We start from the raw sequence: 15,570 nt of genomic DNA on the forward strand, positions 1-15,570 counted from the left end.
CTACAGATGCTGGAACAGGTGTAGGTATGGATGTTGGAACAGGTGTGGGTATGGATGCTGGAACAGGTGTGGGTGTGGATGCTGGAACAGGTGTGGGTGCACATGTTGGAAAAGGAGTAGGTAACAATGCTGGAACAGGTGTGGGTGCAGATGCTGGAACAGGTGTGGGTGCAGATGCTGGAACAGGTCGGGGTTCGGATGCTGGAATAGGTGTGGGTGCGGATGCTGCAACAGGAGTAGGTACGGATGCTGGAACAGGTGTGGGTGCGGATGCTGGAACAGGTGTGTGTGCGTGTGTTGGAACAGGAGTAAGTACGGATGCTGGAACAGGTGTGGGTGTGGATGCTGGAACAGGTGTGGGTGTGAATGCTGGAACAGCTGTAGCTACAGATACTAGTACAGGTGTGGGTGTGGATGCTGGAACATGTGTAGGTCCAGGAGCTGGAACAGGTGTAAATACGGATGCTGAAACAGGTGTAGATACTGATGCTGAAACAGGTGTAGGAACGGATGCTGGAACAGGTGTGGGTGTGGATGCTGGAACAGGTGTGGGTGTGGATGCTGGAACAGCTGTAGCTACAGATTCTGGTACAGGTGTGGGTGTGGATGCTGGAACATCTGTAGGTTCAGGAGCTGGAACAGTGTAAATACTGATGCTGAAACAAGTGTAGGTACGGATACTGGAACAGGTGTGGTTGTGGATGCTGGAACAGGTGTAGGTACGGATGCTGGAACAGGTGTGGGTATGGATGCTGGAACAGGTGTGGGTACGGATGCTGAAACAGGTGTGGGTGTGCATGCTGGAAAAGGAGTAGGTAACAATGCTGGAACAGGCGTGGGTGCAGATGCTGGAACAGGTGAGGGTGCGGATGCTGGAATAGATGTGGGTGCGGATGCTGGAACAGGAGTAGGTACAGATGCTGGAACAGGTGTGGGTGTGGATGCTGGAACAGGTGCGGGTACGAATGCTTGAACAGGTGTGAGTACAAATGCTGGAACATGTGTAGAAACAGATGCCGGAACTGGTGTTGGTAATGATGCTGCGACAGGTTTGGGTACTGATTCTGGAACAAGTGTGGGTATTGATGCTGGAAAAGGTGTGGGTACTAATGCTGGAACAGATGTGCATGCGGATGCTAGAACAGGAGTGGATGCGGATGCTGGAATAGGTGAGGATGCGGATCCTGGAACAAGTGTGGATACCGATGCTGGAACAGGTTTGGGTGCGGATGCTGGAGAGATGAGGGTGTGGATACTGGAACTGGTGTGGCTGTGGATGCTGGAACAGGCATTGGTGCAGATGCTGGAACATGAGTGGGGACTGATGCTGGAACAGGTGGGGATAGTGATGCTGGAACAGGTGTGTGTATGGATACTGGCACAGGTGTGGCTACAGATGCTGGAACAGACGTGGGGACTGATGCTGGAACAGGTGTGGCTATGGATGCTGGAACAGGTGTGGGTGCAGATGCTGGAACAGGTGTTGGCACTGAAGCTGGAACAAGTGTGGGTACTGATGCTGGAACAGGGGTGGCTGCGGATGCTGGAAAAGATATGGCAGCGGATGCTGGAACAGGTGTGGGTACTGATACTGGAACAGGTGTGGCTACCGATGCTGGAAAAGCTGTGGGTGTGGATGCTGGAACAGGTGTGGGTGCAGATGCTGGAACAGGTGTGTGTGCGGATGTTGGTACAGGAGTAGGTACGGATGCTGGAACAGGTGTGGGTGCGGATGTTGGAGCAGGAGTAGGTACAGATGCTGGAACAGGTGTGGGTGCAGATGCTAGAACAGGTGTGGGTGCGGATGCTGGAACAGCTGTAGCTACAGATACTGGTACAGGTGTGGATACTGATGCTGGAACATGTGTAGGTTCAGGAGCTGGAACAGGTGTAAATACTGATGCTGAAACAGGTCTAGGTTCGGATGCTGGAACAGGTATGTGTGTGGATGCTGGAACAGGTGTGGGTGCAGATGCTGGAACAGGTGTGGGTACAGATTCTAGAACAAGTGTGGGTACCGATGCTGGAACAGGTGTAGGTACTGATGCTGGAACCTATATGGGTGCAGATGCTGGAACAGGTATGGCTACAGATGCTGTGACAGGTGTGGGTACGAATGCTGAAACAGGTGTGGGTGCAGATGCTGGAACAGGTGCGGGTACGAATGCTTGAACAGGTGTGGGTACAAATGCTGGAACAGGTGTAGAAACAGATGCTGGAACTGGTGTCGGTAACGATGCTGCAACAGGTGTGGGTACAGCTTCTGGAACAAGTGTGGGTATTGATGCTGGAACAGGTGTCGGTACTGATGCTGGAACAGGTGTGGGTGCGGATGCTGGAACAGGAGCGGATGCGGATGCTGGAACAGGTAACGATGCGGATCCTGGAACAAGTGTGGATACTGATGCTGGAACAGGTTGGGTTGCGGATGCTGCACAGGTGTGGGTGTGGATACTGGAACAGATGTGGTTGCGGATGCTAGAACTGGTGTGGGTGCAGATGCTGGAACATGTGGGGACTGATGCTGGAACAGGTGTGGATAGTGATGCTGGAACAGGTGTGGGTACTGATGCTGGAACAGGGGTGGCTGCGGATGCTGGAAAAGATGTGGCAGCGGATGCTGGAACAGGTGTGGGTACTGATGCATGAACAGGTATGGCTACCGATGCTGGAAAAGCTGTGGATGTGGATGCTGGAATAGGTGTGGCTATGGATGGTGGAACAGGTGTGGCTGCAGATGCTGGAACATGTGTGGGGGTGCATGTTGGAACAGGAGTAGGTACGGATGCTGGAACAGGTGGGGGTGCGGTTGTTGGAACAGGAGTAGGTACGGATGCTGGAACAGGTGTAGGTACGGATGCTGGAACAGGTGTGGGTATGGATGCTGGAACAGGTGTGGGTGCACATGTTGGAAAAGGAGTAGGTAACAATGCTGGAACAGGTGTGGGTGCAGATGCTGGAACAGGTGTGGGTGCGGATGCTGGAACAGGAGTAGGTACAGATGCTGGAACAGGTGTGGGTGTGGATGCTGGAACAGGTGCGGGTACGAATGCTTGAACAGGTGTGAGTACAAATGCTGGAACATGTGTAGAAACAGATGCCGGAACTGGTGTTGGTAATGATGCTGCGACAGGTGTGGGTACTGATTCTGGAACAAGTGTGGGTATTGATGCTGGAAAAGGTGTGGGTACTAATGCTGGAACAGATGTGGATGCGGATGCTAGAACAGGAGTGGATGCGGATGCTGGAATAGGTGAGGATGCGGATCCTGGAACAAGTGTGGATACCGATGCTGGAACAGGTTTGGGTGCGGATGCTGGAGAGGTGAGGGTGTGGATACTGGAACAGGTGTGGCTGTGGATGCTGGAACAGGCGTTGGTGCAGATGCTGGAACATGAGTGGGGACTGATGCTGGAACAGGTGGGGATAGTGATGCTTGAACAGGTGTGTGTATGGATACTGGCACAGGTGTGGCTACAGATGCTGGAACAGACGTGGGGACTGATGCTGGAACAGGTGTGGCTATGGATGCTGGAACAGGTGTGGGTGCAGATGCTGGAACAGGTGTTAGCACTGAAGCTGGAACAAGTGTGTATACTGATGCTGGAACGGGGTGGCTGCGGATGCTGGAAAAGATATGGCAGCGGATGCTGGAACAAGTGTGGGTACTGATACTGGAACAGGTGTGGCTACCGATGCTGGAAAAGCTGTGGGTGTGGATGCTGGAACAGGTGTGGGTGCAGATGCTGGAACAGGTGTGTGTGCGGATGTTGGTACAGGAGTAGGTACAGATGTTGGAACAGGTGTGGGTGCGGTTGTTGGAACAGGAGTAGGTACGGATGCTGGAACAGGTGTAGCTACAGATGCTGGAACAGGTGTAGGTACGGATGTTGGAACAGGTGTGGGTATGGATGCTGGAACAGGTGTGGGTGTGGATGCTGGAACAGGTGTGGGTGCACATGTTGGAAAAGGAGTAGGTAACAATGCTGGAACAGGTGTGGGTGCAGATGCTGGAACAGGTGTGGGTGCAGATGCTGGAACAGGTCGGGGTGCGGACGCTGGAATACGTGTGGGTGCGGATGCTGCAACAGGAGTAGGTACGGATGCTGGAACAGGTGTGGGTGCGGATGCTGGAACAGGTGTGTGTGCGTGTGTTGGAACAGGAGTAAGTACGGATGCTGGAACAGGTGTGGGTGTGGATGCTGGAACAGGTGTGGGTGTGAATGCTGGAACAGCTGTAGCTACAGATACTGGTACAGGTGTGGGTGTGGATGCTGGAACATGTGTAGGTCCAGGAGCTGGAACAGGTGTAAATACGGATGCTGAAACAGGTGTAGATACTGATGCTGAAACAGGTGTAGGAACGGATGCTGGAACAGGTGTGGGTGTGGATGCTGGAACAGGTGTGGGTGTGGATGCTGGAACAGTTGTAGCTACAGATTCTGGTACAGGTGTGGGTGTGGATGCTGGAACATCTGTAGGTTCAGGAGCTGGAACAGGTGTAAATACTGATGCTGAAACAGGTGTAGGTACGGATACTGGAACAGGTGTGGTTGTGGATGCTGGAACAGGTGTAGCTACAGATGCAGACACAGGTGTGGGTGCAGATGCTGGAACCTGTGTGGGTGCAGATGCTGGAACAGGTATGGCTACAGATACTGAAACACGTGTGGGTATGGATGCTGTGACAGGTGTGGGTATGGATGCTGAAACAGGTGTGGGTGCGCATGCTGGAATAGGTGCGGGTACGAATGCTTGAACAGGTATGGGTACAAATGCTGGAACAGGTGTAGAAACAGATGCTGGAACTGGTGTCGGTAACGATGCTGCAACAGGTGTGGGTACAGCTTCTGGAACAAGTGTGGGTATTGATGCTGGAAAAGGTGTGGGAACTGATGCTGGAACAGGTGTGGGTGCGGATGCGGGAACAGGAGCGGATGCGGATCCTGGAACAAGTGTGGATACTGATGCTGGAACAGGTTGGGTTGCGGATGCTGGACAGGTGTGGGTGTGGATACTGGAACAGATGTGGTTGCGGATACTAGAAATGGTGTGGGTGCAGATGCTGGAACATGTGAGGACTGATGCTGGAACAGGTGTGGATAGTGATGCTGGAACAGGTGTGGGTATGGATACTGGCACAGGTGTGGCTACAGATGCTGGAACAGATGTGGGGACTGATGCTGGAACAGGTGTGGCTACGGATGCTGGAAAAGCTTTGGGTGCAGATGCTGGACCGGGTTCTGGCACTGATGCTGGAACAGGTGTGGGTACTGATGCTGGAACAGGGGTGGCTGCGGATGCTGGAAAAGATGTGGCAGCGGATGCTGGAACAGGTGTGGGTACTGATGCATGAACAGGTATGGCTACCGATGCTGGAAAAGCTGTGGGTGTGGATGCTGGAATAGGTGTGGCTATGGATGGTGGAACAGGTGTGGCTGCAGATGCTGGAACATGTGTGGGGGCGCATGTTGGAACGGGAGTAGGTACAGATGCTGGAACAGGTGGGGGTGCGGTTGTTGGAACAGGAGTAGGTACGGATGCTGGAACAGGTGTAGGTACGGATGCTGGAACAGGTGTGGGTATGGATGCTGGAACAGGTGTGGGTGCACATGTTGGAAAAGGAGTAGGTAACAATGCTGGAACAGGTGTGGGTGCAGATGCTGGAACAGGTGTGGGTGCAGATGCTGGAACAGGTGAGGGTGCGGATGCTGGAATAGGTGTGGGTGCGGATGCTGGAACAGGTGCGGGTATGAATGCTTGAACAGCTGTAGCTACAGATACTGGTACAGGTGTGGGTGTGGATGCTGGAACATGTGTAGGTCCAGGAGCTGGAACAGGTGTAAATACGGATGCTGAAACAGGTGTAGATACTGATGCTGAAACAGGTGTAGGAACGGATGCTGGAACAGGTGTGGGTGTGGATGCTGGAACAGGTGTGGGTGTGGATGCTGGAACAGCTGTAGCTACAGATTCTGGTACAGGTGTGGGTGTGGATGCTGGAACATCTGTAGGTTCAGGAGCTGGAACAGGTGTAAATACTGATGCTGAAACAGGTGTATGTACGGATACTGGAACAGGTGTGGTTGTGGATGCTGGAACAGGTGTATCTACAGATGCAGACACGGGTGTGGGTGCAGATGCTGGAACCTGTGTGGGTGCAGATGCTGGAACAGGTATGGCTACAGATACTGAAACACGTGTGGGTATGGATGCTGTGACAGGTGTGGGTATGGATGCTGTGACAGGTGTGGGTACGGATGCTGAAACAGGTGTGGGTGCGCATGCTGGAACAGGTGCGGGTACGAATGCTTGAACAGGTGTGGGTACAAATGCTGGAACAGGTGTAGAAACAGATGCTGGAACTGGTGTCGGTAACGATGCTGCAACAGGTGTGGGTACAGCTTCTGGAACAAGTGTGGGTATTGATGCTGGAAAAGGTGTGGGAACTGATGCTGGAACAGGTGTGGGTGCGGATGCGGGAACAGGAGCGGATGCGGATCCTGGAACAAGTGTGGATACTGATGCTGGAACAGGTTGGGTTGCGGATGCTGGACAGGTGTGGGTGTGGATACTGGTACAGGTGAGGGTGCAGATGCTGGAACAGGTGAGGGTGCGGATGCTGGAACAGGTGCGGGTATGAATGCTTGAACAGCTGTAGCTACAGATACTGGTACAGGTGTGGGTGTGGATGCTGGAACATGTGTAGGTCCAGGAGCTGGAACAGGTGTAAATACGGATGCTGAAACAGGTGTAGATACTGATGCTGAAACAGGTGTAGGAACGGATGCTGGAACAGGTGTGGGTGTGGATGCTGGAACAGGTGTGGGTGTGGATGCTGGAACAGCTGTAGCTACAGATTCTGGTACAGGTGTGGGTGTGGATGCTGGAACATCTGTAGGTTCAGGAGCTGGAACAGGTGTAAATACTGATGCTGAAACAGGTGTAGGTACGGATACTGGAACAGGTGTGGTTGTGGATGCTGGAACAGGTGTAGCTACAGATGCAGACACAGGTGTGGGTGCAGATGCTGGAACCTGTGTGGGTGCAGATGCTGGAACAGGTATGGCTACAGATACTGAAACACGTGTGGGTATGGATGCTGTGACAGGTGTGGGTACGGATGCTGAAACAGGTGTGGGTGCTCATGCTGGAACAGGTGCGGGTACGAATGCTTGAACAGGTGTGGGTACAAATGCTGGAACAGGTGTAGAAACAGATGCGGGAACTGGTGTCGGTAACGATGCTGCAACAGGTGTGGGTACAGCTTCTGGAACAAGTGTGGGTATTGATGCTGGAAAAGGTGTGGGAACTGATGCTGGAACAGGTGTGGGTGCGGATGCGGGAACAGGAGCGGATGCGGATCCTGGAACAAGTGTGGATACTGATGCTGGAACAGGTTGGGTTGCGGATGCTGGACAGGTGTGGGTGTGGATACTGGAACAGGTGTGGGTGCAGATGCTGGAACTGGTGTGGGTGCAGATGCTGGAACATGTGGGGACTGATGCTGGAACAGGTGTGGATAGTGATGCTGGAACAGGTGTGGGTATGGATACTGGCACAGGTGTGGCTACAGATGCTGGAACAGATGTGGGGACTGATGCTGGAACAGGTGTGGCTACGGATGCTGGAGAAGCTATGGGTGCAGATGCTGGACCGGGTTCTGGCACTGATGCTGGAACAGGTGTGGGTACTGATGCTGGAACAGGGGTGGCTGCGGATGCTGGAAAAGATGTGGCAGCGGATGCTGGAACAGGTGTGGGTACTGATGCATGAACAGGTATGGCTACCGATGCTGGAAAAGCTGTGGGTGTGGATGCTGGAATAGGTGTGGCTATGGATGGTGGAACAGGTGTGGCTGCAGATGCTGGAACATGTGTGGGGGCGCATGTTGGAACAGGAGTAGGTACAGATGCTGGAACAGGTGGGGGTGCGGTTGTTGGAACAGGTGTAGGTACGGATGCTGGAACAGGTGTAGGTACGGATGCTGGAACAGGTGTGGGTATGGATGCTGGAACAGGTGTGGGTGCACATGTTGGAAAAGGAGTAGGTAACAATGCTGGAACAGGTGTGGGTGCAGATGCTGGAACAGGTGTGGGTGCAGATGCTGGAACAGGTGAGGGTGCGGATGCTGGAATAGGTGTGGGTGCGGATGCTGGAACAGGTGCGGGTATGAATGCTTGAACAGGTGTGAGTACAAATGCTGGAACATGTGTAGAAACAGATGCCGGAACTGGTGTCGGTAATGATGCTGCGACAGGTGTGGGTACTGATTCTGGAACAAGTGTGGGTATTGATGGTGGAAAAGGTGTGGGTACTAATGCTGGAACAGATGTGGATGCGGATGCTAGAACAGGAGTGGATGCGAATGCTGGAATAGGTGAGGATGCGGATCCTGGAACAAGTGTGGATACCGATGCTCGAACAGGTTTGGGTGCGGATGCTGGAGAGGTGAGGGTGTGGATACTGGAACAGGTGTGGCTGTGGATGCTGGAACAGGCGTTGGTGCAGATGCTGGAACATGAGTGGGGACTGATGCTGGAACAGGTGGGGATAGTGATGCTGGAACAGGTGTGTGTATGGATACTGTCACAGGTGTGGCTACAGATGCTGGAACAGACATGTGTGGGTGTGAATGCTGGGGCAAGTGTGGATGCGGATGCTGGAATAGGAGTAGGGTGCGGATGCTGGAACAGGAGTAGGTACGGATGCTAGAACAGGTGTGGGTGCAGATGCTGGAACAGGTGTTGGTGTGGATGCTGGAACAGCTGTAGCTACAGATACTGGTACAGGTGTGGGTACTGATGCTGGAGCATGTGTAGGTTCAGGAGCTGGAACAGGTGCAAATACTGATGCTGAAACAGGCGTTGGTGCGGATGCAAGAACAGGTGTGGGTGTGGATGCTGGAACAGGTGTGGGTGCGGATGTTGGAACAGAAGTAGTTACAGATGCTGGAACAGGTGTGGTTGCAGATGTTGGGACAGGTGTGGGTGTGGGTGTGGATGCTGGAACAGGTGTAGGTACAAACGCTGGAACAGGTCGGGGTGTGGATGTTGGAACAGGAGTAGGTACGGATGCTGGAACAGGTATAGCTACAGATGCTGGAACAGGTGTGGGTGTGGGTGCTGGAATACGTGTGGGTGCGGATGCTGGAACAGGTGTGGGTGTGGATGCTCGAACAGGTGTGGGTGCGGATGTTGGAACAGGAGTAGGTACAGATGCTGGAACAGGTGTGGGTATGGATGTTGTAACAGGAGTAAGTACGGATGCTGGAACAGGCGTGGGTGCGGATGCTGGAACAGGTGTAGCTACAGATGCTGGAACAGGTGTGGGCGTGGATGCTAGAATAGGTGTGGGTGCGGATGCTGGAACAGGTGTGGGTGTGGATGCTGGAACAGGTATGGGTACGGATGTTGGAATAAGAGTAGGTATGGATGCTGGAACAGGTGTGGGTGCAGATGCTGGAACAGATGTGGGGACTGATGCTGGAACAGGTGTGGCTACGGATGCTGGAACAGGTGTGGGTGGAGATGCTGGAACAGGTGTTGGCACTGATGCTGGAACAGGTGTGGGTACTGATGCTGGAATAGGTGTGTGTGCAGATGCAGGAACAGGAGTAGATACGGATGCTGGAAAAGGTGTGAGTGCGGATGCTGGAACAGGTGTGGCTACAGATGCTGGAACAGGTGTGGGCATGGATGCTAGAATAGGTGTGGGTGTGGATGCTGGAACAGGTATGGGTACGGATGTTGGAACAAGAGTAGGTATGGATGCTGGAACAGGTGTGGGTGCAGATGCTGGAACAGATGTGGGGACCGATGCTGGAACAGGTGTGGCTACGGATGCTGGAACAGGTGTGGGTGGAGATGCTGGAACAGGTGTGGTTACAGATACTGAAACAGGTGTAGGTACAGATGCTGGAACAGGTCGGGGTGTGGATGCCAGAACAGCAGTAGGTACAGTTGGTGGAACAAGTCGGGTATAGATGCTGGAACATGTGTGGGTGTGAATGCTGGAGCAAGTGTGGGTGCGGATGCTGGAACAGGTGTAGGGTGCGGATGCTGGAACAGGTGAGGGTGCGCATGTTGGAACAGGTGTAGGTACGGATGCTGGAACAGGTGTGGGTACTGATGCTGGAATAGGTGTGTGTGCAGATGCAGGAACAGGAGTAGATACGGATGCTGGAAAAGGTGTGAGTGCGGATGCTGGAACAGGTGTGGCTACAGATGCTGGAAAAGCTGTGGGTGTGGATGCTGGAATAGGTGTGGCTACAGATGCTGGAATAGGTGTGGCTACAGATGGTGGAACAGGTGTGGCTGCAGACGGTGGAACAGGTGTGGCTGCAGATGGTGGAACAGGTGTGTCTATAGATGCTGGAACAGGTGTGGGTACAGATGCTGGAACAGGTGTGGTTACAGATACTGAAACAGGTGTAGGTACAGATGCTGGAACAGGTCGGGGTGTGGATGCCAGAACAGCAGTAGGTACAGTTGGTGGAACAAGTCGGGTATAGATGCTGGAACATGTGTGGGTGTGAATGCTGGAGCAAGTGTGGGTGCGGATGCTGGAACAGGTGTAGGGTGCGGATGCTGGAACAGGTGAGGGTGCGCATGTTGGAACAGGTGTAGGTACGGATGCTGGAACAGGTGTGGATGTGGATGTTGGAACAATAGTAGCTACAGATACTGGAACAGATGTGGGTACCGATGCTGGAACATGTGTAGGTTCAGGAGCTGGAACATGTGCAAAGGCTGATGCTGAAACAGGTGTGGGTGCGGATGTTGGAACAGGAGTGGGTGCAGATGCTGGAACAGGTGTGGGTGTGGATGCTGGAACAGGAGTGGGTGCAGATGCTGGAACAGGTGTGGGTGTGGATGCTGGAACAGCTGTAGGTTCAGGAGCTGGAACAGGTGTAAATACTGATGCTGAAACAGGTGTAGGTAGGATGCTGGAACAAGTGTAGCTACAGATGCTGGAACATGTGTAGGTTCGGATGCTAGAACAGGTGTGGGTGTGGATGCTGGAACCTGTGTGGGTGCGGATGCTGGAACAGGTGTAGGTGCAGATACTTGAACAGGTCGGGGTGTGGATGCCAGAACAGTAGTAGGTACAGTTAGTGGAACAGGTCGGGTACAGATGCTGGAACATGTGTGGGTGTGGATGCTGGAGCAAGTGTGGGTGCGATGCTGGAATAGGTGTGGGTGCAGATGCTGGAACAGGAATAGGTATGGATGCTGGAACAGGTGTGAGTGCAGATGCTGGAACGGGTGTGGTGCGGATGTTGGAACAGGAGTAGGTACGGATGCTGGAACAGGTGTGGATACTGATGCTGGAACATGTGTGGGTGCAGATGCTGGAATACGTGTGGCTACAGATGCTGGAACACGTGTGGGTGTGGATGCTGAAACAGGTGTGGTTACGGATGCTGAAACAGGTGTGGGTATGGATGCTGGAATAGGTGTGGGAGTAAATGCTGGAAGAGATGTGGGAGTGGATGCTGGAACAGGTGTTGGCACTGATGCTGGAACTGGTGTGGGTACTGATGTTAGAATAGTGTGGGCGCGGATGATGGAACAGGAGTAGGTACGGATGCTGGAAAAGGTGTGGCTACGGATGCTGGAACAGCTGTGGGTGTGGATGCTGGAATAGGTGTGGCTACGGTTGGTGGAACAGGTGTGGCTGCAGACGGTGGAACAGTTGTGTCTATAGATGCTGGAACAGGTGTGGATACGGATGGTGGAACAGGTGTGGGTGCTGATGCTGGAACAGGTGTGGTTACAGATGCTGGAACAGGTGTGGGTAACCATGCTGGAAGAGGTCGGGGTGTCGATGCCAGAATAGTAGCAGGTACAATTGGTGGAACAGGTCGGGTATAGATGCTGGAACATGTGTGGGTGTGAATGCTGGAGCAAGTGTGGGTGCGGATGCTGGAATAGGAGTAGGGTGCGGATGCTGGAACAGGAGTAGGTACGGATGTTGGAACAGGTGTGGGTGCAGATGCTGGAACAGGTGTGAGTGCAGATGCTGGAACAGGTGTGGTGCGGATGCTGGAACAGGAGTAGGTACAAAAGCTGGAACAGGTGTGGGTGCAGATGCTAGAACAGGTGTGTGTGTGGATGTTGGAACAGCTGTCGCTACAGATACTGGTACAGGTGTGAGTATTGATGCTGGAACATGTGTAGGTTCAGGAGCTGGAACAGGTGTAAATACTAATGCTGAAACAGGTGGGGGTGCGGATGCTAGAACAGGTGTGTGTGTGGATGCTGGATCACGTGTGGGTGCGGATGTTGGAACAGGAGTTAGCACTGATGCTGGAATAGGTGTGGGTGCGGATGCTGGATCAGGAGTAGGTACGGATGCTGGAAAAGGCGTGAGTGTGGATGCTGGAACAGGTGTGGCTACGGATGCTGAAAAAGCTGTGGATGTGGATGCTGGAATAGGTGTGGCTACGGTTGGTGGAACAGGATTGGCTGCAGACGGTGGAACAGGTGTGTCTATAGATGCTGGAACAGGTGTGGTAACGGATGGTGGATCAGGTGTGGATGCTGATGCTGGAACAGAGGTGGGTATAGATGCTGGAACAGGTGTAGGTACAGATGCGGGAACAGGTCGGGGTGTGGATGCCAGAACAGTCGTAGGTGCAGTTGGTGGAACAGGTCGGGTATAGATGCTGGAACATGTGAGGGTGCGCATGTTGGAACAGGTATAGGTACGGATGCTGGAATAGGTGTGGGTGCAGATGCTGGAACAGGTGTGGTGCGGATGTTGGAAGAGGAGTAGGTACGGATGCTGGAACAGGTGTGGGTGCGGGTGCTGGAACAGATGTGGGGACTGATGCTGGAATAGGTATGGCTATGGATGCTGGAACAGGTGTGGGTGCGGATGCTGGAACAGGTGTTGGCACTGATGCTGGAACTGGTGTGGATACTGATATTAGAATAGTGTGGGTGCGGATGATGGAACAGGAGTAGGTACGGATGCTGGAACAGCTGTGGGTGTGGATGCTGGAATAGGTGTGGCTACGGTTGGTGGAACAGGTGTGGCTGCAGACGGTGGAACAGGTGTGTCTATAGATGCTGGAGCAGGTGTGGATACGGATGGTAGAACAGGTGTGGGTGCTGATGCTGGAACAGGTGTGGGTACAGAACCTGGAACAGGTGTGGTTGCAGATGCTGGAACAGGTGTAGGTACAAATGCTGGAACAGGTCGGGGTGTGGATGCCAGAAAAGTAGTAGGTACAGTTGGTGGAACAGGATGGGTATAGTTGCTGGAACATGTGTGGGTGTGAATGCTGGGGCAAGTGTGGATGCGGATGCTGGAATAGGAGTAGGGTGCGGATGCAGGAACAGGAGTAGGTACGGATGCTGGAACAGGTGTGGGTGCGGGTGCTGGAACAGATGTGGGGACTGATGCTGGAATAGGTATGGCTATGGATGCTGGAACAGGTGTGGGTGCGGATGCTGGAACAGGTGTTGGCACTGATGCTGGAACTGGTGTGGATACTGATATTAGAATAGTGTGGGTGCGGATGATGGAACAGGAGTAGGTACGGATGCTGGAACAGCTGTGGGTGTGGATGCTGGAATAGGTGTGGCTACGGTTGGTGGAACAGGTGTGGCTGCAGACGGTGGAACAGGTGTGTCTATAGATGCTGGAGCAGGTGTGGATACGGATGGTAGAACAGGTGTGGGTGCTGATGCTGGAACAGGTGTGGGTACAGAACCTGGAACAGGTGTGGTTGCAGATGCTGGAACAGGTGTAGGTACAAATGCTGGAACAGGTCGGGGTGTGGATGCCAGAAAAGTAGTAGGTACAGTTGGTGGAACAGGATGGGTATAGTTGCTGGAACATGTGTGGGTGTGAATGCTGGGGCAAGTGTGGATGCGGATGCTGGAATAGGAGTAGGGTGCGGATGCAGGAACAGGAGTAGGTACGGATGCTAGAACAGGTGTGGGTGCAGATGCCGGAACAGGTGTGGGTGTGGATGCTGGAACAGGTATGGGTACGGATGTTGGAACAGGAGTAGGTATGGATGCTGGAACAGATGTGGGTGCAGATGCTGGAACAGATGTGGGGACTGATGCTGGAACAGGTGTGGCTACGGATGCTGGAACAGGTGTGGGTGGAGATGCTGGAACAGGTGTTGGCACTGATGCTGGAACAGGTGTGGGTACTGATGCTGGAATAGGTGTGAGTGCAGATGCAGGAACAGGAGTAGATACAGATGCTGGAAAAGGTGTGAGTGCGGATGCTGGAACAGGTGTGGCTATGGATGCTGGAAAAGCTGTGGGTGTGGATGCTGGAATAGGTGTGGCTACAGATGGTGGAACAGGTGTGGCTGCAGACGGTGGAACAGGTGTGTCTATAGATGCTGGAACAGGTGTGGATACGGATGGTGGAACAGGTGTGGGTGCTGATGCTGGAACAGGTGTGGGTACAGATGCTGGAACAGGTGTGGTTACAGATACTGAAACAGGTGTAGGTACAGATGCTGGAACAGGTCGGGGTGTGGATGCCAGAACAGCAGTAGGTACAGTTGGTGGAACAGGTCGGGTATAGATGCTGGAGCAAGTGTGGGTGTGAATGCTGGAGCAAGTGTGGGTGCGGATGCTGGAACAGGTGTAGGGTGCGGATGCTGGAACAGCTGTAGGTTCAGGAGCTGGAACAGGTGTAAATACTGATGCTGAAACAGGTGTAGGTACAGATGCTAGAACAGGTGTGGGTGTGGATGCTGGAACAGGTGCGGGTGCGGATGCTGGAACAGGTGCAGGTACGATGCTTGAACAGGTGTGGATACAAATGCTGGAACAGGTGTAGAAACAGATGCTGGAACTGGTGTCGGTAACGATGCTGGAACAGGTGTGGGTACAGATTCTGGAACAAGTGTGGGTATTGATGCTGGAAAAGGCGTGGGTGCGGATGCTGGAACAGGTGAGGATGCGGATCCTGGAACAAGTGTGGATACTGATGCTGGAACAGGTTTGGGGACTGATGTTGGAACTGGTGTGGTGCAGATGCTGGAACATGTGTAGGTTCAAGAGCTGGAACCGGTGTAAATACTGATGCTGAAACAGGTGTCGTGAGGATGCTAGAACAGGTGTGGGTGTGGCTGCTGGAACTGGTGTGGGTGCGGATGCTGTAACAGGTGTGGGGGTGCATGTTAGAACAGGAGTAGGTACGGATGCAGGAACAGGTGTGGGTGAGGATGTTGGAACAGGAGTAGGTATGGATGCTGGAACAGGTGTGGGTGCAGATGCCGGAACAGGTGTAGGAACGGATGCTGTAACAGGTGTGGGTGCGGATGCTGGAACAGCTGTAGGAACAGATACTGGTACTGGTGTGGGTACTGATGCTGGAACATGTGTAGGTTCAGGAGCTGTAACAGGTGTAAATACTGATGCTGAAACAGGTGCAGGTAGGATGCTGGAACAGGTGTAGGTTCGGATGCTGGAACAGGTGTAGGTACAGATGCTGGAACAGGTATGGGTGCGGATGCTGGAAGAGGAGTAGGTACGGATGCTAGAACAGGTGTGGGTGCGCATGTTGGAACAGGTTTAGATACGGATGTTG

General features: G+C 53.3%; 1 protein-coding gene across 1 annotated transcript in view; it reads right to left on the minus strand.

Annotated features, from left to right (window-relative positions):
* The window catches only part of LOC132820181 (gamma-aminobutyric acid receptor subunit beta-4-like), a 223,881-nt gene that overhangs the window by 121,281 nt on the left and 87,030 nt on the right, over positions 1 to 15,570 (minus strand). The window lies entirely within an intron of this gene.

This window comes from Hemiscyllium ocellatum, chromosome 11 (genome assembly GCF_020745735.1).
Source record: "Hemiscyllium ocellatum isolate sHemOce1 chromosome 11, sHemOce1.pat.X.cur, whole genome shotgun sequence".
Lineage (NCBI taxonomy): Eukaryota > Metazoa > Chordata > Chondrichthyes > Orectolobiformes > Hemiscylliidae > Hemiscyllium > Hemiscyllium ocellatum.